The sequence below is a fragment of the Anas acuta genome, chromosome 3 (assembly GCF_963932015.1).
Source record: "Anas acuta chromosome 3, bAnaAcu1.1, whole genome shotgun sequence".
NCBI classification, from domain to species: Eukaryota; Metazoa; Chordata; class Aves; order Anseriformes; family Anatidae; genus Anas; species Anas acuta.
The window spans coordinates 11,418,663-11,443,288 of NC_088981.1; the positions used below are offsets into that span (position 1 = coordinate 11,418,663).

Here is a 24,626-nt window from a genome sequence, read left to right on the forward strand (position 1 = left end):
TTCAGGCTCTGAAATCCAGCCAAACTACCTCTGCTGGGGAAAAAAAGAAAATAAGCGTAGGCAGAGAAATACATTTTTCTTCCAAAACCAGCTTTAAACCAGAAGACAGCAAAACTCCCTTAATTTGGTAAGTCTCAAGACAACAGGTGGTGTGGTGAGAGCTGCAGTGTCATCTCTTTCAGACAGGGTGATGCACACCTCTGAAATCTTTGCTTTGCATGCTGATATATATATATTTTTTTTTTCTTCTTGTTAATGTTCCCCTCAAGTACCTCATTTTCTCAGTTTAGTAAATTGTGTTTTTTAGGATGCCTCTGAAGGTTCAGGGACATTGGGATGATTTGCCTTTCTTGTTTCCTTGGGACAAGGAGGTTCCCCAGTGGGCTTTTGCAGCAAGTTTAATGTAGTCTGTCTGACCTTGTTAGGAGGTGTTGTGATGGTATTGCTCGATTGCTGAGGACTGGGTAGCAAGAGGGACAGCAGAGACTGTGATTGTTACATGGAAGTGGGAATGTAGCAGGGAGAAAATATGATGAGGAGAGCTGGAGGGTAGGAAGGGTGGAGGAAGTTTGCAAATAGGGTGATAGATCGGTGACTTTTGCTCAAGAGCATCTGTAGCTGGATCAATGGAGGCACTCGATAGCAGTTATGCATCTTTTATAAGTGATTCCTTCCAATGACTAAGTAGGTTCATCTTTTTAGGAAACTGGGTTATCCTGACAGGCACGTCCATTTTACTTTATTTGACTTTTTCTTTTTTTTTTTTTTTTTTTTTTAATTTGCCTAGAGCTTAAAAAAAATAAAAATCATTCAGTAAGGTATTCCCATCATGCTGCCTCTCACACCAGTGAGAGGTGAGGGGGGACAATGAGAAGAAAAACAGAGCATCTCAGCCTCCAGACATGCTACCCTGAAACACTGAGGTTGCTTCTCACAGTTCCAATGTTATTACTTTCTAAAAAGGATAAATTCTGCCTTCCCGTGTTCATTACCCTTCTCAGGACCAGCTGCTGTTCTCTGTTGAATGCCCACAGTCAAATCTGCAAGTGTGCCCCATGCCCAGTACGGCGTCTATGTGCAGATTTGATCCTGGAAGGGAGGTGAAAAATGTAACGAGGTCTAGTGCATAGTGTAATCAAAGATTTATAAGCAGCCATGCATTTTTAATGCATATAAAGTAATAAGAGCCGCTCAGCAAAAGCAGAAATGTGGCATTAAACGGTTGCTACTGCCAATTTTGCACAAGGTATTTTCAAAGCACCGTTTCAGCAGCAGGACTGCAAGACTGCATCCTCCCAAAAGGAAGACAATGATTTGATCAGACTCCAGTTAAGACTATGAGCATCCTATCTTTGAGGGCCTGCCTGGCTTCCCTGGCAGAACTTTAGAAAAAAAAACCTCCGTTGGTCAGGCCAAATGGCTAATCAAGAGATGTTTTGTAACACTTCCTTTTATTTTGTTCCCATAACAGACAACTTCAAAGCCAGTATTTAGAATCAATAAAAAAAATACAGGTGGTTGTGATCAAAGCAGGAAGGAAGCAAGGGCTGTTAGCACAGGATGGATCTGTAACCCTCTGGCCTGGGGTACTGCTTGGCAAGGAAGAAAATCTCTGCCCCTTCTTTTCATATAAATCTTCCGGTGTATTAATCTTTTTTTTTTTTTTTTTTTTTTTCAATGTTTTCTTTTTCCTGAGCATCCCACTTTCTCCTTCTGTAGTTAGCTGCCAGGGAGATGTGTTTTTCCTTACTAGCTACACTGAGAATTTCCTAAGGTTAGGGAAATGTGTGCTTCTGGGGAATAATTGGGTTCAAGTTATTTGGTGGTACTTCTTCCTGCTTCTGCAAGCCTCGCAGGACAGCTAAGGCATGTATTATCTCATTTTCTGGAATATTTAGGTCGTTGGTTTGTCTGTTAGGCTGGCAGTGTTTTATTTTCAAATTGTATATGAACAAGTGTAAAGATCTGTGAGTATAATAAAGTCAGTGTGAAAAGAAACTAAGGTTCATCGCAGGATTCCTTGCAAGTTAATTGTTGGGAGCACTGCTGTACAATCTGGTTTGGTTATCAGATTGATTAAAGTGGCTGGGGCAAGAGGCAGCACTGTATCTGAATTTGGTTAGTTTGCCTTAACAAAAAGGTTGTTTTATAAATGGAATGAGGGAAAAAAAAAAAAAAAAAAGGCAAACAGCTGGCATCTTGCTGTTTCTTGTCTTGCCTTAAAAGATCTGTTGGAAAATCCTGTTGATGGGAAAGGTCTGGTAGGTGCTGCTCTGCTGGATGCAGGCTGGTGCATCCCTTGTGGTCCCTCCTGTGGCCTAAATGAAGCTTTGGTTCAGTGGTTATAATTTGGGGAACAAATACTGAGTATTCAGTGCCCCAAACATGCAGGATTTTTTTTTTAGTTTTGCATAGATTTCTACTACTCTCCTATTGTTTGTCTTTATGTAGTCAGTGATACGTGGCTTTGGGTAGCTGCGGAATCAAAATTGTTAATTTTCTGCCACTCATAACGTGAGCTGCTATGCCCTCCAGCTTTTCCTCTTTGGAGCCCTGGCATCCTGCTTCGCTCACGTGTTTCCTGGGAGAGAACTAAGCCTGCCTGCGTGGCCCTGGCTTGTTTCTATTTGGCCTGAGAAGCTAATCTTCACAATTATTGTCACCAATTCAAGCCCATCCAAGTAGCTGGCTTTGAGAATATTTGAAATACTGCTTTCACTGTTTCAGAGACCCAGATGTACTAGCTTGAAACGTTTATGCTATTAAAAGAGCTGTGAGAAATTTTGGATGAAGCTCCTGTTGACTTTGCAGCCAAGATTTTACCCTTTCATTATAAGACTTTCTTTCAAACTTTTGATCAAACCATGGACTAACAGATTTATTTTCCCCCTCTCCTAACCCCCAAAATCTGATTTGCAAATATAATCTTCAACCTGAGACTCAGACTGCAATTGCTGCTGATTGGAATCACGCAAGGGAAATCAGGCTGTACAACTCTTTATTTTATATCGTTAAATGAAATGCTAGCATTAGTTAAAATATCCACCAAAATGTCACAGGTTTATACCTTAAGTGCATTATTCACTAATTGTTCTTTGGTATTTCCCCGAGGGTGGAAAGCATGTTAGTCAGAGGAGAAGAAACAATGGTCTGATCAATCACAGGCTCCTTGAATTGCAAATAAGAATCAGCAACCAGCTCAGCAAACATGTTCCCACCAGCCTCTGTGATGCTGAACTGTTGAGCTTTCTGCCGCTCTGTAATGTCATTCTCATGATTCTTTACAGAACGTACACGCTTAAATCTTTCTCACTTTTTTTTTTTTTTTTTTTTGATAGTGCCAGTAAGAAAATGTAAGAATGTGTGAAATTGAGCGTAATTCGTCCCCAGGAAAATGGTGCTTTTTGAGTTGGAGAGGCTTTTGAAGTAGAGATGCTCTACCTTCACATGTGCACAGTGCCCATCATGTCAGCCAGGATGACAGGTCACTGACAGCAGCCCTACCATTAACTTTCTAGTGCTCCTGAGTTGCAAGCAGATATTATCTTTTATATTATGATACGACACTAGTGGCAGTCTAAGAGACAGTGCTAAGCTGCTGGTGTAGGCAAACACTTGGTGTTTTTACATCTCCTAAGAAAGTGAACCTGTAGCTGGGTGTTTTCCCCCCTCATCTGTGACTGGTGGGCACCAGTGCAACAAGCTGGGATCTTAATGCTTCAGTGTCATCCAGGCCTTTGTGACACAGCTGTCATGTCAGGAGCTGCCAGAAGGGACTGCTTTTGCAGCTGCAAAGAGATGCTGTGGGGAGCATCTGCAACTCCCCACTGTCTCCTCTTCCATCATGGGCAAATCTCAGATGTTCCAGGCACTGTATAGCAACAAATACTGCCTTGATTCCCTCAGGTTTTCTTTTTGTCATCAGAGAAATTATTTAACAAGTTCCTGCCATGCATTCGAAAGAAGCATTCAGTGAGTTATGTGAAAGTTCCCCTTTTTGTCTTGATCTTGTCGTCAGATTGAGACTGAATGCCTCCTTTGGAAATATGCTTCAGACAAAGCAAAGCATTGAAGTCCTACCTGGATTCCTGGTGGAAATACAAGACTGGTGGAAATGTAAAGGACTGGGAGAGATGCTTACAGACAGAAGATTACATTATTCTATCTGTCTTTGCAAGTTATTATAATAGTCAAAAAACTCAGTGTAGCATGGTGTGGATTAGTGTAGAAGGCAAGCTTTGCTCAGTGGCACTTTCTCATACAGATGTACTGCTGATGGCTTCAGTTCTGCTGAAATCTGGGTGTTGGGAAGGACTAAAATACTTTACTACTCTGGTCTTGGGTAAGGGCATGTCTAAATAGAAAGCCATTTGGGACAGAAATAATCCCCATCCTCTGTTTTTTGCTTATAATGTTTGGTAAAAATCCACTCTATTCTTAGCTCAGCAATTGATGAATACAATTAGATAGCAACAATCAAATTGTATGTAAAATGGTTGTGGTTGCTTATTTTTATAACAGAGACGTGTATGAAAACAGTTTACAATAATTTAGTTACATTATGCTTCCTGATCAGATTTTCCTAGAGATCCATGCTGTATGCAAACATGAAAGAACTTGGAAGCTGCTAGGCTTTCCGAAATGTTAATGTAAACATGTTGCATATGTAGGACTCGCAAGCATTTTCTAGGCCAAATGCGTATCGGAATGTGGTTAACTGATTAATTGGCTAATAATTAATTGCTTTTGGACTTGGGCGTGCCTGTGCCATGTGGGTTTGGTTTGCAGGGATCATTAAGAGTGGTGCTTCTCCCTCCTGCAGTGGAGGTGTCCATCTGAGCAGCTGCTCTGTTTTTTAGCAGCGAGCAGTAACCACTTCTGAGGAACAATTCCCCTGACCTATTTTAGGCAATTACTGCAGAGAAGAAAGAAAAATAATTGATTATCTAGTAGCACCTACCCCTACATAAAGCAAACCCAGACTTCTGGTTCATGTTTCAAAACCCACGTGGATAAATTCTGCATTGGGGGACTGGTGAGACTGCAAATGCAAAAGTAGAAATAGCAGCCAAATGCACCTATTGGTAATATGAAGATTAGGAATACTTTTCTCCTCCTTGGACTGGATGAATGCTCTTCTGAGACTTGATTTCAATCTCTTGCCCAGTAGTACAGCACTTATGTCTAGGGAAGGCTTCTGCTGGAGTTGGGTTCACAAGGGATGTGGTTTTTAGATGGAAATAGCAGCAATATTGGTGCCAAGAGGCATGTTTTGGACGGACTTAACTTGCTTTTTTCCCTAGTTCATTCTTTCACGGCTGAGACTGAAAATGGTGATATGTGGGATGGTTTAAACAGTTTCAGCTCTGTCTCTCTTACCCAATTTTCTCCAGTATCAAACTGTAGGGCAGCTCTTTCTTGGTGGGGGAAGTTAACAGGTCATGTTGTATATAGCAATTGCTCAACAAGCAGCTCCTTGCTAAGTAATGCAATTAGCCATCACTAGCAAAGCCCAAGGCAGCTGCATTGGTATATATTCATTTATCTGCGTTACTTCAGTGTTAGGTCAAAGAATAAAACGGTAATGTGCTGTTAGAGACATCATGCAAATCGGTAGTCAATAATATTGCTCATACAGACTATGTTGTGCCAAAAAATTACAGTATCATTTAGCAGCCCAAAACTTTACTTTGAGTTTTATTTTAATGTTCCTCAGCTTTTTTTTTTTTTTTTTTTCCTGTAAATACAGCTCTTAACAAAACACACAAGGAAAAAACCCACCGTACTGAAATAGGGCTGAAACTTCCTTTTCATACCCAACTGTGGTACAACATGGTGGGCTACTAATGCCACCTATGATCACGTAGTGTTTCAGGGCCCTGACGGATCTGGACGTAACAGTATGGTTTTTATAACCTTGTTATAAAAACCAATTAGGGGCAACATCCATCTCCGCAGATATGCATCACATGGAGATGCAAGGAGCTTCCAACAGTGAATTTAATTATCAGCAAACACAGAGTACTCAGTGACCTGCGGTGCAGATAGCATGGGTCCCATCCTGCAATATTGGTCTCTTTCTATAAATGGCACCTAAACGGCTCTGATGCTGGACCCGGGCATAAGTGACAGGCCACCAAGGGCCTGTGGTTGGAGGCTTCCAACCTGGAAGGCTGAATCAGGAAATGTAATGCCAGCAAATCCAGTCCTGTCCCCCAAAAAACAGCATGGACAGCCTTACAGTGCTGAGGAATAATCCAGAAGGAGCTATGTGCTAACATCAGCAGTTACCAGCCATTTCTCAAGCGTGTATAGAGCAGGTTTTGATAACTAAATCCCTGCTGCAGAAAGTAATAAAATGAGCTGATGCCCCTTGTGCTTTAGTGCATAAGGGCAAGGAGAGCTTACATGGCTTACAGCTCTGTATGAAAGAGTCTTGAGGTCTTGTGAGCTGGCTGGGATGAGGTAATTCCTTATTTGACATTGAGGGGACATTAAAAATAAATTAATACAGACCTGGTTTTGTAAAGGTTTGCAGTGCTAAATTCGGATCCTCTGAAGTTTCTGAGGTTACTGGAGAAAGCTTGTTAGCGACCCTGCACCTCTCTGAAGCCAAAAGAGCTGCTAATTGGAGCCGTGCTCAGGTTGGGCTATAAACAAGGAGGAGGAGGTGAGACACGCAAAGTGGGAAGAACGTGAGCAGTGGTGATGAAGTGTTGGAGTAGCTGGCCTTCTCTGTGGGGGGAGAGCTGTTGCACTAAGCACAACACCCTGACCCGCTGGACGTGGGATAGCCCCAAGCTTTTCCTAGCTGAATGCCTCCAGCCAGCACAAGCTCTGCTGAGGACATCTGGAGACGCAGACCAGGCAGCTACCTGCTGACACGGAGGGTCTCAGGACACACAGGTTGTTTATCTTTCCCCAGCAAACTATTTAATGGCTCTGGGGCTGCCTTGGAGAGCCCTGTTGTATCTCCACCATGAAGCAGCCCTACTGGTGATTGCCCTGCTGCTCTGCAAAGGGCTGGGCAGCCACACAAAGATGTCTCCTTCAGTATTTCTGTAGTCCTGGGGAAGAACAATACCTACCGTCACAGAGGCTCCTCTCATTTTGCTGCTGGCTTTCTCTCCTATTGTGATTTTGTCTGTACCAAGTGCCAGCTGGGTTCTGCAGCACTGATGCAGTCGGGTTTTCTGCCTATTTAAATGGGCTAATATCCATTTTTCAACGAGGCTGTGCCTAGTGCCTGACTTACAGTGCCATCTCTGCTGTGATCAGCTTGCCGAGATGCCCACAGGGGGTTGCTCGCAGGTAGCTAACTTTATCTTGAGTTTGACCCAGAATAAGAGAGCTTTTAGGACTGTTCTCAAGCATAACCTAAGAGCAGTAGGTGCAGAAGATGCTGTAGCTGAGCTATGTGCACAGAAACAAAAGGAATAGAACTTCAAATAAATTATTATTTATCATTTAATAATTAAATTTTTAATGAGTGGCTTCTCTAATTCTCATCTAAGCTGACTCTCATCAAAGCCACTGCTGAGCATGCCTCTTGGAAATGTAATCCAGCTCGCTCCCATCAGGGTGCACAGACTCTGAAGCTCAGGTCTCTCCAGCAGTCACAGAGCAGATAAGCCACGTTCGAGGCTGTAGCTATTTCAGAGCACTTCAGATCAGTTCAGCTCCATCTTGTTGGCACCACCTCAGGAAAATAGAGCAATTAAAACCACCTCCATGTTACTTCTAGCTCTGCACTGCAGCAAGCAGGTGAAAACCATGAGGCAGCCTCACAGAGTGCTCCTGGGCCCAAACTTTAAGCTTAGGAGCTATGGGCAGATAAACACAAGTAGCAAGATACCAGTGGGGCTACACAACATTTCTCTTCAAATTTTTGGCCTGATGCAGGTTCGTTCTCTGACATTGAGTAACTTCATTTCTTTGGCTTCATATCAACCTGGAAGGCGACAACCGTGGGCCTTCATCTGCTTAGAGTGGCCAGTGTGAATAATTTCATTTTAAAAGCTTGCCCAGTGCTTTGACCCTCCCTCAGGGAGGACGTGTGTGCCTGACAGAGGGGAGCTGGGCAGCGAGGCATTTCTTGTTTGGCTTTAGCAGCACTTGGCTGGACTCAGCAGTCTCCCAGTGGCAGGAGGTGTTTGCAAACACATATGTGCGAGAGTGCTGGGGTAAGGTGTGTCCTGCGCCATACGGCATGTGCAGCTGCGTGTTGGCAGGTGTGAACTGTGCAGCTCTATTTGTGTGCACTGAAGATGGCTTTGGAAGAAGAAAGAGGCTGCTGAGAACTCTGGCTAGGTACTCGCTTCTCTTGTAACGTATTACTTTAATTTAAATTCACTTTACAGTCAGTGCACATGAGAATTATTTTGAAGGTTTAATTTGCTAGCTGCTGAATGCAATAAGGTGGCTATCAACGGAGAAGAAATAGCTTGACTGTTTGTTAATGCTCTTGGGCTGTACTGTAAGTACTCCAGGCAGCCATAATGGTAGAGGAGCAAATAAAGCACAGTTGCTTTTGGAATCAGATGTTTTATTGTATCAATAGTTCTCTTTCTAGATAGTTACATATACAGTATTTTCTGGGACAGATAGCTGAGGGAATCTCTGTAGGTTCTCAAAAACATTCAGATAGAAAAGCTGTTAAAGCATTTAGAAGCACAATGTTTGCTCTCTTATTAGTGGAAAAAACTTCATTATATACGTGTATATTATGTTTAGATTGGTGCTAATTTTCTGGCCATTTTGGTCAGCAGAAACCGTACTGAATTGCTTGGATTTGAACTGGGAATTTAATTTCTTAGGATGGCGAAATTTGATTTTATCTGCCATAAGCAACCATCTGGAGTAAGTTTATTTGTGTTACGTGGCTTGCATGTATTTATACCTCAGACTGAGATCCCTTAAATTGAATTCTCTGAATTTTTACATATCATATAAATGACATTTGCTTGCAACACAGTGGAGTGATTACAGTGAATACTAAAATGGCAACATTCTGCAGTAAAAAAATTACAATGTGAAATGAACATTCATTTACAACAGAGTGTAAATTTATACTATTTAATGAAATGCATTCACTGTGCAGTCAAATACTTCTTGTGCCTATAGAAATACAATTACAAAGCATTGAAACTTATAATACTTAGCACAGAGACATTCTGTTGCACAGTAAAAATTATGTCATGTTTGTTCAAATTATGTTTGATAGAGTGAAATAAACACACTGCGTGCATATGTTTATTTCTCTCTATAGATAAAATTAAAAAATATCATGGCATCAATCTGCTGTACACCATAAGTCCTACACATGGGCTCATTCAGTATCAGCCATGTTCCACCCCGCAGCAGAGCATCATTAGCTGCTTGTTTGTGGTTGGGAAAGGGCCTCCATCAAAAAGGTTATGAGGGGACACGACTTGGCACAGGCCATGAGTTGGTACAAAAGCTCCTGGAGCAGATCTCATGTGATAGATGAGCAAATGCTTTCAGCTGATACGTTAATCTTCCTCATCTGCAGGGGGCTGGTGGGGCTGGGAGGCACTGAGGCATCTCTTACAAGGAGAAAGAGAGCTTGACTGAGGAGTTGGTTTGCAGGGAGAGTTCACACGTAACCCATGTGAATGGTTATGTAGAAGCTGTCTCTAAGCAGTAACTGAGGCCTCAGGATAGACATCATTTTGCCAATATCCAAATAGAATACATTCATGGGTCTTGGGAATAAAACCTTACAGTCCACAAGCCAAACCTGCTGTGGGGAGGCACTGCTGCAGTCCCTGCAGAAATGTCTGCAGCAAGGGCTGGTTGCGGTGACACTGTGAGGTGGAGCTGTGCTGTTCACTCAGGTGCTGGAGATAACTGAAATGTAAAATAATTGAAGTATAAAGGCATCAACTACAAGCTCAGTGCCATTCAGTGCATTGGGAGAGGGCTGATGATGCCTACAGAAAGCAGATTTGTGAGCATATACTGAGAGGACACGTAGCTTCAGACAGGTTCAGAAATGTTTTTAACAGCATATGCCTGGTGATTGCACTGATTCAATAGGCTGTAATTGTACTAGCAGAGGGCAGGATTTCTTGCTAGGCCTTTTGGGGGTTGTTCTGTTCAGACAGCATCAGCCATGCTATCAAAAATCACTTTTCATTTGTTTGTAAGCACTCTCCCTTTGACAGCCGCTGACTGTCCTGTAAAGCATAGGGCAAACCCTTCTGTAGGTAGTCCCAGCTGCAGGGCTGTACTCGTACCGAGCCCCAACACCCATCCCTTGCTGGGGCTGCTGCTGAGGCTTCTCAGAGGGCCCTGCCCCATGTTGTGCTTCCAGGGGAGGCAGGAACTCCTGCAGCTCAGGCTCCATCCAGATCTCCCAAGGGTGGTTTAAGACCATGTCAACAGGTGGTGGTAGGCAGGCGTTGACTCATGCAGTTGGGGTGAAGGTCAGTGCATTTGCGTCACTGATGCCAAATTAATGTTTATTTGCTGTTAGCAGTGTGGAGAGCTTTCCACATACGCCAAAGGACAGGCAGGCTCTTACTCCAAGAAAGCAGATTAAACACCCCATGTTATGGTGCTGATCATCAAATAACATGGGATGCTCTTTACCAGTGCAAATTCTGCCCCTCTTTATCTCTGTAGCTGGTGTAAAATTGCTGGCCGAAGATAACCACTTATCATGGTTCACATGACTCTTTCTGTTCTGTAAATGCAAGGAGACTTGGTTCGCTGGGGCTAATGACTCATCTGTCCCTTTTGGTCTTCATCTCGGCTGAGGAAGTTGTTAGGTAAAATAAATGCTGTAACGATGAAGCTGGCCGTTTCCTCTCTCCTTTTCAAAGGCCATCAGCTCATTATAACACTGAATGAAATGTTAAGGCTTGATATTCTGAAATGACAAACTCTGATTTACAGTTGCCCTTTTCACTCCGAAAGAGGAAAACTTGCTATTTATTCCAAACAAAGTGTAGTTTCAAACCAAATGGGCAAGAAGTTCAAGAAGTTGCCTGGTTTAACTTGGGAATTTGCTGCTACTGATTTTCTCCAAATTGCCTGTACATTGCATAAAGCAGCTTGCTGAGGTTCCCCCCTGTAGTCTTTAGGCCCAGATATACATAGATATTTGCTCTCTGCTTCCAGTTATTTTTTCATTAAGGATGGAAAGGGATAGGAACAGGGTGAGTGAAGGAGCTGTACCCCAGGAGGAGACAGAACAACTTAGAGGCTATTCGTGAATGTGATATTTCCATTCCAGCCCTCATATCTGTGGTCAGCAAAAGCAAGGATGCAGGAGGAGGGCAGGGTCATGATGAAACCTGCTGTGGGGGCACTGGAAGGAGAGCAAACATGGACACAGGGGCTCTGCTGGCCCCCTTCTTGCCCCAGCCTTGCCTTACAGCTAAATTTGCTCTGCTCCTACGGCTGTTCTTGTGCTGAACAAACTAGCTCGGTACAAATTAAGAGGACAAGATGTTCAGAAGTAGCAAATTCACACATTGGTGTTTTTTTTTTCTTCTTTGTTTGTTTTCCTAGCACATGAAAGCAAATTTAGATTTTTGGGGGTAGGGCAATCAAACTTGGGAGGTGGGGGGAGCTGCTCAAAAAAGCATTTCAGGACTCAAAGAGCTGAGTGCAATGTATCAAAGCAGCTTGTAAGTGAAGCTTTGAATTAACAAGATGAATTGCAGTAGCACTGATGCTAATAATAAATGGCAGGTTTCGTCCCATAGAGACCTGGGCAAAACCACACTTTATCTTGGGATAGGTCTTATTTGTCTTCAGATTTCTGCTTCTGCAACTGCAGAACAAAATTTCCCACTAGGATTTGATTACCATGTCCTCAGTTTCCCTGGGTCAGATAGCTTTTAACATCCTCTGTGTATCCCTGTTGCTTTGGCCTTCTGTTGAAACGGGTTTTCTGGCATGGAGTGGGGTAGGTGCCAAACAAAAGCAATACTGAGGATCAGCCAGGGAAGGCTGACTGCAATTCCAGGCTGGGTGCTTGCTTTTCAAACCAGGGACTGCTCAGTACAGCTAGGAGCTGGCTCTCATTTGTGAGCAGTTCTGTGCAACAACAACAACAAAATGTTCTTTAACGTGAGCTCTCCCCAGAGAAATGCCAAGGATGCATCTTGCTGCATTCTGCAAGGCACCCAGATTTTTAAAGCTATGCAAGAGCCCGAAGATACAGATCAGGAAATCCCCTCCAGGATGAAAGTACCCAGTTTCCCAACCCCTTGAGCCATGGGGACTTCCACACCTAGCTGCTGCTGCAAATTCGGACTTTAAGACCAGACTTGTGCAGCTCTGCCATAGCCATGGAGGTGTCTGTGACCTCCGTCCCTTCTCTGTGGCTCAGAAAGGATTGTATTTTATTTTAGTACAGTGGTTAACAATACAACCAGAGGGAAAAGGCGCTTGAATATGCTACTGCCAATTGCTAGATTTAATCAAAAATTTTCTTTTGACCTTATTTTTCTGAGGAAAGTGGTTTTCCAGAGGAAATGCTTCAGAATGGGCAAGGGGGGAACAACAAATGAAACCTATTGACTGTGTCAGATCCAGGGAGGTTCACTACAGAATGGAAAACAAATTAAACCTCAACATTTCACATTTAAACTTAAAATTAAATGTTATTTAAACTAGAAGCACTACTTCTTTTCTCCATTCCAAATGCATAAAAGAGTTGACCTTGCACTGCCAGGGTGTTCTCCTGAGTTTCTCAGCCATCTCCAGCTAAACAGCTGCTCAGCAAAAAGGCAATCTGTTGGGAACCTGAATGTAGAATTTGAAGTCCATTCTTCAGTTTTTCCTTCCAAGGGAAATAGTGCTCATCAGTGGTGTTCTTTCCTTGTGACCAACAAAATCTCCTTTATCAATGTGGTATGTGCAGAGATGCAATACATAGTCATAAATCCAGCCCAAGACACTCTTGCAAAATAATTACACTTCAAGAGAATTTTAATCTCATGTTAACGAGACCCCCTGCAATCTTTGCTCTCTCAGTCATATTAGAAACTGATTTATAATTAATGACAACTGCAATGCCACTACCTTTGCATGTGAGAGATCTTTAGCTATCTCCTCAGAAGGGTTTGAAAAAATGGAAAATATGAGTGAAAGGTTTAATGATTGTATTTACAGCTGCTTTGCCGTGTTAATAATAAAGATAACAAGTGGCTGTCACTCATAAGGACCTGGAAGCTTAGAACACGAGCAAGAAAATAATCTTTCCATATAGAGCATACAAATTCCAGTAGAAAAGACCTTATTTGCATGAAACAGAGTGTATTTCAGGTGGCATACTATTTAATCAATGTATTTTGTCTTCAGAGAGGTACTGGAGTTAGTACTTTGACTAGTGTTTGACAGTGTACAGAGTTCATGTTCAGGATAAGGATGTTTGCAGGATGGATGCTGTTAAGACTGTTAGACATAGGCTAGTTTAACACTGAATGTTGTTGTTTTTCTTCTTGCTTTTTTCCTCATTTTTCCCCCTCTAGGATTTACCAAATAAATAGGTCCCTAATGTATCTGCATTCTTCAACAGCATTAAAAAATCTGGGTCTGATTAATTAAAATCTCATTATCCATCATAATTGCAGTAGGTATGCAAAAATATAAAGATTTATTATTCAAGGAATTAATGCATTTCTCGAACTCTTTGGGGTTCATATGAGAGTTGGAAATGAGTGCTGTATAATAATTTGTTTCAGGAGAGCTAATTAAGTCAGTTCATTTATTCAGTTATCTAAGCCTGGTCTAATCCCATATACTGTTAAAACCTTGTGATGCTCCCAACTTCATTACTGACTTGAATTAATGTGAGGACACAAACAGAAAATGTTCCTTCCATTTAGTGATGCATGGGAGGTGCCAGGCTTGAGCCCCGCAGCATAAATCCACAGCCAGCGGAGCTGCCAGAGATCTGGGCTCCTTTTTATAGGAAAATACCTTTGGTCCCACTGGAGCCTCTAGATACCTACAGTTAAAGCTGCCTATGTTGCAGTTTGCTGTTGAACCCCAAAGGGCCTGAGAGGGATGGTGAAGGTGTGCAAACAAGCTGTGATCACAACTGATGCTGGAGCTGACATTTGCTTTGCACAAAGGGGCTGTATTATGGAAAAAGAAATGGATGGTCCTTGTGGTCACCCTTAGCCCTTTCTGCCTCTCTGCCTCATGCCAAACACTGGTGAGTCTACACAAACAAGAAACAAATCCAGTTGTTAATAAACAAAGGGCGTTTGTTTAAGATGAGCGTTTGTTTTGGGTCCCTCTGACAGCTCTCTGAGGATGCTTGCTGCGAGGAGGAGGAAAAGGCCATGAGCTTGACCTTCTGCTGTATCTCTTGCTGGAAAGGCTACTAGCTCCTCTAAAAGTATTAAACCAAAATGCTTTTTTTAAAAAAATCAGCAGCAGTGAAACAAATAATTCCCATTGTCTTGCTTTGCGGAGATCCTTTTGTTTTACAGATATGAGACAATAAATTAGCGAAGAGGAGAAGGTAACTTCTTGCTGTTTGCAAGACAAAATGTGAGATGCTGCCCACCCAACTCTAAATACCAAAATGTCATTTAGAAATGAGCCAAGAGGAACCATAGGCCATAATGTCATGCACCAAGTGCAGTGGTTAAATATTTTTGGGTGGCCCAGTTGTTTTGCAATACAGGCTTTGTAGATTTGAGAATTGTGTACAGCATTATGGTCCTACTCTATTTTTCCCTGAGATGTTCTACTTCTGTATGGGCAGTTGAATAAAGGCTGAATTCTCCTAAACTGGCAGTGACACCAACAGACTGACGGCTTCCTGAGGGAGAGTATCTAAAAACTTATTAAACTGCTCATTTGGAAAGAGAGCTCTGCTGAAATCCAGCTTCAGGAAACTAACCTCGATGTAGTGCTTAGAGTTGATATGGGTATCTTAAGTCAAATGTGCTTGGAGAAAGCTCTGGAGACTTCAGACCTCATGCAAACCAAGTGTACTAGGCGACCATTTGACTTCTTTCCATAAAATTGCACCCACCTTAAATGAGTACTTAAATCTGAAACTTGTTTGAGTATGTTGTGTGCTGTTTCTCACGAAAAATCTAAGGGAAAAATAAATTGCAGTTCAATAGGATTAGCATGAAAATATTGCATTAGGTAATACAGGAGAGATTTACAGAAAGCTTAAGTTTTGCCAAGGAGGGCTGAAGAAGTATTTTAGCCCTTGCATTTCTGTACTAAGGGAATTATTTATTAGCGAGCTCATACAATTGAGCAGTGTGTGTTCTGGGTAAACTGACTTATAAATTGCTGTTTTGCATTTGAGGCTGCAGATCTCTTTTCTGGTGAACTGGAAGAATAGACTCGTCAGCCCGATGAAGTGATGATGGCCTTCTAAAATTCCTAGAGAGCAGGTTTTCTTGGCTGTGCACTTCATAAATTCTACATCCAGTCATTCACGTTTTTTCTGTGGTCATGCAAAAAATAGCTTTTTATTAATGAAGGTTTGGGCTTTCTCTTCCACATTGTGAATAATCTCCATTATTAAACGCTGACACCATTGATTATCCCACTTTATTGCATCTTCTAAGAATACGTAGCCAATTAAACCCCTCTGCCTTTCTAAGGGTGAACAAGGCACGTAGACTCCTAATAGTCCCACCACAGCATGTTGTTCCTTTGTTACTAAGGCAGCAATTAACAAGTTTCTAATGGAACAAAAGCTTCGAGAGACAAGCGCAGCATGATAATAGGAAGGTGTCTTAGTTTTTTTTTTCGTCTCAACATGGTAAGATCTTGTATAACCCTTCCCCCTTTGGGTTGAACAGCCCTGTCAAGGTGCTCGGTGTGGGATTTTTTTTCCTTTGCTCTCTGCTGCAGTGCGTCTAAAAATAATGATATTTACACATGTTCAATTATTAAAAGGTTCTAAAACATAAATTTGAACTGTAGTCCTGTTAGAAGTGAGAGGTGTTTTAATGTCAGGAAAAGGGAAAAAATATCTTTTTTTTTCTTCTTATGAGGATGATCTCTGTGGTACAGTTGAATTCTGCACTGTCAGGTTTTGCTGATGGAGTAATTGTTTTTTAAAGCAATTCTTTCAGTTTTTAATGTCATGTTTATGCAAATTAAGACACAGCAAGAGAAAGCGAGGCCAAGAAGCAGACTTGTCAACTTTCCAAAATAATCTATATGATTATTTTTTTAAATAAAAGTCTCAGTTGGGAAATAATTGCCTCTATGCATGAGATTAATAACCAAGTAATTTGCTATTGTTTTTCATTAAGAGAGTTGGTTTTCAGCTGAGCTATTTAAAAATCTATAAAGGTACCTCCTGAATTTCTGGTTATTTTTAAAGCAAATGATATGTTCTGAAATCTAAAACACTTTTTTTTTTTTTTTTTTTTCTCCAGTGAACTTGAACCTGTCTGGGCTTAGTTTTGCACTTTGGTGCACGTTAGTATTTTTAAATCTGCAAGGAGCAGGACTGTTTCAGCTGCACTGGGAAGCCCTATCATCCACAGGTGGTTTTTAAATTCCCCTTCCATGTGGGGAGAGGATGGTCTGGTGGGTGGCTGGGAGAAGGGCTGGCACAGGGCTTGGTTCTCCAAAGTGATCAAGAAGCATTGAGGTAGATCGCAGACCTCCTCTATTTAGCTCATGAAAAATAAGTAATGTTGTTGTCCTTTATTTGTCTACCTCATATAAAATGCAATCTTATAAAATATAAACTTCTGAATGTTGGGTCTGTCTCCCACTGAGTGGCTGGACATTGACTGTATTGTTCTCAGGAGGCAGGAGTGAGAAGGAAGAGAGCTTGCCAGCCATGAGCAAAGGGGCGTACTCATGGCCATTAACTTTCCTCATGGCAAGTAATGTTTCTGTGAAAGAAAGTGCTGTGGTTTTAGTTTTTAAGGATAGCATGTCACAGGAGATGTGTGGTATAGCCCCAAAACTGCATCCTTTGGATGCAGCCTGTAACTGTGAGAGACCTGCACTAAAACTGGAAATCACGTCAAATGTGACTAATTTCAGGCTGTGCTGTGAACCTGAATCATGTCTGGGAAGTTGTGAAGGGAATCTGTCCTGAGCTTTAAGGGGAAATTTCAAATTAAGTGTTTGCATGAACATATGCTCAGTTCATGCAACCCCACTTGTACCTGCATCTGAGAAGGGGCTGCTTTGGTTGTTTCTTGTTTATTTTTCAAGGAAGTCCTGCAGGGAGCTCGTAGTTCCTCAATAGCTGTGTACCCATGGTTTATTTTTCTTTTCTTTTTTTTTTTTTTTTTTTTTAATATATATTTTAAGCAAGTAAATAGTAATAGACTCGAGAATTTGGCAAAAACTTCGACCTTTAAACTTTGGTGAATTTAGATTCCATACAGAAGCTTGTGACTTAAGACAGATTTTTAAAATTAATTGAAATTGTGCTGGTAGAGCTGGTATTTGTCAATGCAATTAGTTTGGTGCGGGTAGGAAACAGGGACTCATTTATTTGGATAATAGTGTCCTCTGTATTTGGATTTCGGACTCTTTTCTTCATGAGTGCTTTATCAGTATGTAGGGGGTAAAAAAAAGGTCTTCCACTTCAGTACTGTGACTGAAGAAATGCTTGAAATGCATTTTGTAGTCATGTAGCAGCAGCAAACAAAATGTTAGAACAGTGAAAGACGAGAATAAAACATCAAATATAATCACCCACTTGTAACATAACAGATGATACATCTTCACTGGGGATTCTAGCTACATTATGTCTGAAATAGTACAATACTATAGAATGAGAGAGGATCTGGAGAGGTGAATTTTATCCGGAAATTTCCTGCTTGTCCTTAGTCTTAGTGATGGAAAAGTTGAATTTAAGCAGTGGATGTATCAGAGGGGGTGCGTAGAAATGAATGCTGGAGAAGGTGCACTTCTGTGTGCCCTTGGTCATAAGGTGTTACAAGGGAGTCAGCTATACTGGAGGACAAGTGGAAATGGGGAGGAACTGTCTGTACCATTAGCCAGTGTGACTGCGTAGGGGCAGGACAGTGTATCTGTATCTGGAGGGACTCTGAAGAGGAACAACTGTTTACATGGGTGAGCAGATTAATCTGGCACTGAGTCCTGGGTTCTGCAAGGGTCAATCATACACCCAGAGACAAGGTTCAGGAGAAAATTCCTGCATAAGCTTACAATTTTGTGACTCTGTTTACCCATGCCTCACACCCCTGAGAACTCTACCTCCTCACAGTAACCAGGCTGTGTTGTTCCTGCATGGATTTGCAGCACAAAGAGGCAGAATAACCCCAGGCTATTATGATGGGGCAGGGAGAGCCTGTGGTCAGGCTAGCCTTCCCCAAAAGCTTGTGTGCAATGTATGGATGTCGAGCATGCCAACCCACCACAAAATTGGTATGCAAATGCATGATCTGCATCCTAAATGTCTCCTGGATCATCCCCTGCCATGGTTTTTCCCCGCCTCATGTGCAAGCAGAACTGAATTGAGTCACAAATACTCACAAAGACCAGCAGACCTTTGCTCTTGCACTGGCCCACTGAGTGCATGCAGGTGGGATCTGTGAGCCCATGGGTAATTTGTATCAGATGTTTCCCTTGCAGGAACAGTATTTGGGGTCATTTCAATAACTTGATACACCTGCGTTTTTCTAATAGGCTGTTAAACCATTTTAAACTGTCCAAACCTCCCTCCTTACAATGGGATATACAAAATCATGGTAATGCCATTTCTGAGAGGAACAAACTGCTGTCAGATCCCCCTCCATATCCTCAAAGAGCAAGTGTACAATTGCAAATCCATTGAACTGCACTCCATTATCTCTTATTAATGGGAAATTGTCCATAAATTGCTGAGGCGTGACTGGTTTCTTTTCCCCAACACAGCTGCAGTCTCTTTATCCTGCGATATTCCAGCCTCTCGAAAAATGAAAAGAGAAAGCGGTGAGTGGGGGTGGGAGCGATGGGAGGAGGGTGGCTGGGAAACCACTTGCGGCAGCATCTTCCAGCAGCCTCATCTTCCAACAGCAAGCAGGAAAAAGGGAGGAATTTGCTGTGGTATAGTGAATGTGTGCTTACATGAGGAGAAACTGCCCCACTCACATCACTGTGACCACAAACAGGGGCAGGATGCCCTTTCAGTAACACAGCCGTCTCCTCCTCCTCCTCCCGACAGCCTGTCTCTGCAGCAGAGGGATGGGTGTGGGTGAGCTCTGAGTGGGACCCAGCTCTCACTGAGGGTTTAGTTCCCTCTTAGCTTTTATGTCCGATTTCGTAGCAGCTGGAAAGGAGAAATCAGTTTGATGGCTGGGTTTTCGAAAGGACTCAGCGCTCCTTGATACAGAACAAAAATCTGCTGCAAACATTACAGAAGGAGATGCTGAAAGTATCTAAATCTGGCCCCAGGCTGTTATCAACGGCTCTGTGCTGCCTGAAGGGGGAGGGATGGTGCAAAGTATGGTAGAGGGGGGGCTGAACTCTTAAATCCGGACTCTGGCACCAAGGTGTGTTGAAGTTCAGTCTAGCAGTGACCAGCTTTGCTACTCCTAAATCCTCGCTTACATTCCGGATCCCCATGAGTTGTCTGCCCAGGCACCGTACATCTTTTCAAGCAGCACACATGCCCCTGGAACAGAGCTGCAGGTGCCAGGAGCTGCAGAACAGGGCAGAGGTCCGGGCACACTCACTCAGTGGTTGCCCTGTCTGTGTGGCCCCTTTCCTCCAGCCTCACCAGAACAAGGAAATGAGCGACCTTCTGTCACAAGTAACAAAAAGCCATACAGTTTTCCCTCTGTTAATTACACCACAGACCGTTTAACTCTGCAAACGAGCTGCTTGGCATGCTTTCAGAACAATTACCCAACTCCCTCTCCCCCTCTCCCCACATTAGCATCGAGAGCAGCCCAGCTGCGAGGCCGATGAGCCTAGGCACCATCCACCTCTTGGTGGACACCCAACAGGAGCCTCCGTCGTGCCAGAGGACAAGGCCACAGCCACCCTTTTACTGCTATGGGTTTTGGGGACAGATGCCTGGGTGACGGAGGGAGTTTGGCACCAGCCATCAGCAGGTGGCAGGGCATGGGGCAACTTCACCTGTCGAGTGGAAAGAATGACCCCAACCTTCTCTCAGAGTGCTTTGGGATCAGCTACAGAGGAAACCCAGCAGGAGTCATTAACGTTAAGCAGGGAGAAGAGACAGCAGCATCTGCCAGTGCTGTGTAAGGGACCTCAGGTCTTGACCTGGCTTGATAGGGCATGGCCTCTTAAATATAAGGTCTCTGCTGTTGAGGGGGACAGCTGAGAGCGAGTTAGGATTTGTGTAACCGCATGGGGAAATGCGAGCAGGGCTATTGCCTCCAGGTTCCCATGATGGCTTCTCACTACAGTAAATGTTACAGAACACAAGGTACCCTAAGTGTGAGGTTGCTCACCCACTAATTACTGAGCTCATTGCCTGAGGTATACAATGCAAAACACAGTGGAAATTTTATTTTTATTTTTCGGTGGCAAATACAACTTTGTACAGTGAGCACCAGCTTGTCTTTTCTGCCAGGAAGGTCCAGTACAGTTTTTGAGCTAGCAAAATATACCCAGTCATCCCAGCTACAGAAGAAAACGTTACTTTTCTGAGGATGCTCTACAGCACTGGAAGGATTCTAGAACTGCTTGCAGAAAGTTTTGCCATTGAAGAGAGAAGTAGCTCTTAATCCTTTGATACATAAGGGTTCATAATGGAATGTAATAGAGGTATTTTTCCCCAAAGGATACGCAGATTCCATTAAATACTATTGCTTGACATAAATTTAATATTAAAAAAAATGTTATTTAGGATGACATACAGAGATAGATATTTATGAACCAGATTCTTAGCTGCTTTGTATCAACATTACATTAATTGAAAGCTCGGTCCTTAAGTGCTACTTATCGATTTCTTTATTTTTATGATTTCTCCCCCCGCTGCCCCTCTCCATTGTCTGCTTTCTTTCCTATTCCACGAGGATTTTCCCTGTGCTCCGAGTCTGGCCGGGGGCTGATTGTGGGGAGACATTAAGCAGCTAAGTACCTGTGCTGTTGGAAATGGGGGCTTGGGCTGAGCCCAGCCATTCAGAGACAACTGTCACTTCACGCTTGCATTTTGTGACATATTACAGAATGCTGCCGCTCTGCGCAGCAATTTTGTCATTATTCGAGTTAGAAAGAAAAATGGGAAATCCATTACAAGCCAGACTTTGTTATGACACAAGAGAAGAATCCCCTGGGAAGTTAGATTAAATTCTCTTTCAAAATAAAATAAAAATGCCACCGTGCTTGACAACATTAGATTTATTATATGTTTACATCAGGAAATCTAGGTATAGTCCTTGTCAAAAGTTCTTTAGATGCTGAGATATGCAAGACAAAGCAAATCACTCCTCGAGTCATTGAAAGGGAAGTTCATTACTGAATTGGAATTAGAAGATGTGAATGGGTAGAGAACTGTGCAGCTGGGTTCCCTAGCTGTGGGCTGACTCCTAGCAGCCCGTGAGAGCTGCTCAGGACTGCTGGGCTGTGAAGCAGGCAGAGAGGTGTGCTGTGGATGTGTTGCATTTTGCAGGGGATTGAGCAAAGATGTTTTATCCTACTAATGGAGCGGACTTGGAGAACGGCTCAGTTAGCAGCTATGGCTCATCTAACAGATGGCAACTTGCTATACCTTGCTAACTGAATTTCTCCTGATTGTATACCTATATCTGGAAGACGAAAAGTGCTATTTTGTATGATTAAATCCCAGGGACACTGTTCATGTTTAATGATTTTGCCACAATTAGTCCCGGTCCTACAATGAATTAGGCATGTTCACCTCTGATACTAACTCCAGACGCTGGTACTGGACATATTTTCAGATTAGACTGCAGGCCTGAGAAATAGAAATTAATGGAAAGACTTTACTTACCTCAACTGTGCGTTATCCTGGACTGCACATCTTGGATACTGATTCATCCCCTGTGATCTGCTCCCAGAGGGTAGGTGCATGCATGTGGGGAAGCTGGAGCTGTTATCACGAATGATGGAATTTCCTGCAGGAAAACCTACAGTAGGAAGGTGGAATGGGTTGAGGATGACATCAGGTTAAAAAGGGAGAGCAAGATTGCCAAAAAGGAATGGGCACCACTTGGAGCAGATGCATCTGTGCTGGATAACTGGCCTTTGCCAGGATGCTGGGCATGGTAAGTGGGAATGTGTGGGAAGTAGCTACATGTGAAAAATGTACCTATGCAAAATGAGGTCATGTGGAGTAAATATGAAAATAAATGCCATGTCTTTAGGTCAGTGGGAAATCTTCACAAACTCGTCAGTTTGACTTGCTTAAGGGAAATTAGTTGGGTGCCTCAGAAAGCAGGAGAGCGGGAGGTTTTTCTTGTTTCTGTAGTATTTCCCACTCTTCAGGAACAATAATGCCAGAAAATAAGACTGTTATTTTATGATTCCCAGATGTGTTGATAAAAAGCCTGTGGGGGAAAAACATGTGAAAATACACAAACTCAGCAGACACCTGTGAAATAGGACGGGAAGAAAACTGCCTGTTCTTTGCAGGAATGGGTGCATTAGCTGGAAGAGGAGTCAGGATGGGGAGAGGAGGAGGAGGCGGCTGCGGAGGTTTAAGAGAAACTTGGAGACAAGGAAAACGGAGGAGAGGTGAAATAAGTGACCAGCGTGAATAAAATAAGAAAGGAGACTTAAGGATTGTTAAAATAAAATATTTCTGTTCCCAAAGTTTTTCTTCTGTACGTTCAAAAGCTTGTGAAAGATTCTGCTTCTAGCTGTGAATTTAGCTTGAAGTCCCAGACTCCAGCACTTTGAGAGAGCATTAAGATTCATTTAAAATCTTTTATTCCTTTTGATGCAATAAAACTGATATAGTACTTTCCTAAATGAGTATCCATTAAAGGGACAAAGCTATGAAAGAGTCATTTCCCACAAAATATGGAATCCAATAAGGTTTATTAGGTACCATTTAGTGAATGGCAGAAGCTTATGAAGTGTATGGATAAGTTTCCAATCACCTTTTCATTCGTCTCCTAGAAGATGCACAGCACGCAGCACACCCAGCTCTTCCTCCTCCCCCATAGGTCAAACACAGGATTGGATTTGTTTATGCACCATTTAACTTTGTCTTATATCTCCTACAACATTATAACTTTGTCTTTTATCTTTCCAGAACCACTGAAAGGATGAATGCAAAATGTGGCTTGACCCTGTGATGCACTTGGCAGCTGAGCCTCCCTATGTGGTCCCGGGCTCCAGAGGCACTCAAGGAGGGCAGCAAGGGTTGTTTTTTCTTTCTCTTTCCCTTCTGTTTATTCAGCAAAGTTAATTTAAAAGCTGATTCCTGCTTACATGGAGACATCACCGGGACTGGTGTCAGGAGGAGAAGGAGGGGTAAGAGTGGTTGCGTGGTTTCCCCACCCAGAGACGAGCTTGGTCTCCAAACTGAGATTTCTCTTCTGACGGTGGAGGCCAGAGTTTGGAAGAGCACGGGAGTCACTGGGTTTGGTGGCTAGATTCCTTGTGGGATTTTCAAGGAGGTGGTACACCTCTTTTTCGTCTTTGTGAAATGGGAAAAATATTCCTTCCCTGGCCTGTAGCACTGCGGTGAAGCAGTATGTGCTAGAGACTCTGCAAGGTGCTAAATAGTGTAGTAGCAGGGGGACCCATCCACGTCTTGCTCTGGGCAAAGCATTCTGAGAACAGCCTGTCAGTGCAGCTAATGGGATATGTCCCATGGTGTTTGTAGGTTCATGAAATCTTTGTTCCCTTGTAATTGATGTTGGCACTTAGCACCACAAGCTGTGCTCCTGGAAGCCAACCTCCCTGCATAGCTGATTTTATGGTATGGGAGGCTTGGTGCTATAGCATTCATTCTTTCCATCATGCTGAACAATGAAATTAAGTCAAACTAAAAGCATCTTTCTGTAGACTGAAATTTTCCTATATTCTTTTGGGTCGATTGCATGATGGCAGATTGTAAGAAAACCTTAAAACATGGAAATGTAATAATAAACAATAATAATATATATATTTTTTAAAAAAAGAACAGTTTTGCTGTTTTATATAATATTGAAGTGATGGGGTTTAGTTTTGGTAGCCAATCTTCTACTTTGCTCTTAAAATGAAAGGAAGTTATGACTACTTCTGGACAGAAAGTGGGAGAAAACACCACAAAACAGCCTTTTTCTCAGGAACTATTTGGAGCTGATTGATTGTGATTTAAATATAGAATTCATAAAAAATAAAAATTAAAAAAAAAGTTTAACAAAAGTTGGAACTGGAGGAAAGGATTTGAAATTTCTGATCAGGAAGTTGCATATACAAGGTAATTACATTTTCTGTGAAATAAAGAACAAATGCAATTTTATGCAATTTTCTCTGTTTCCAGCATATTCCCCTCACTAGCTGCAATCCTGTCCAGCTGTGGGCAGAACCACAGAGCATAGGAAAGGAGACTTTACCTTGGTAATCTAGCAGGCTACCAAGGATCAGAAAGATGCTTAATTCTGCATCTTTATGTTATGGAAGCATCCTGATTCTTGGTGTGTGGGTGTTTATGTGTGTGGGTACACTTTTTTTTTTTCATAATTTTTCCTTTCCCCTTTATCTTG

At 42.5% G+C, this 24,626-nt stretch overlaps 1 long non-coding RNA gene across 2 annotated transcripts; it reads left to right on the forward strand.

Moving 5' to 3' along the window:
• LOC137852955 (uncharacterized) lies at positions 1–24,626 on the forward strand. 2 transcript variants are annotated; one of them, XR_011094092.1, is made up of 4 exons: positions 1–187; positions 18,874–18,930; positions 22,050–22,193; positions 23,186–24,626. It is a non-coding gene; the product is annotated as an uncharacterized lncRNA (long non-coding RNA). The 2 variants fall into 2 exon arrangements; XR_011094091.1 differs by having other exon boundaries at positions 1–127.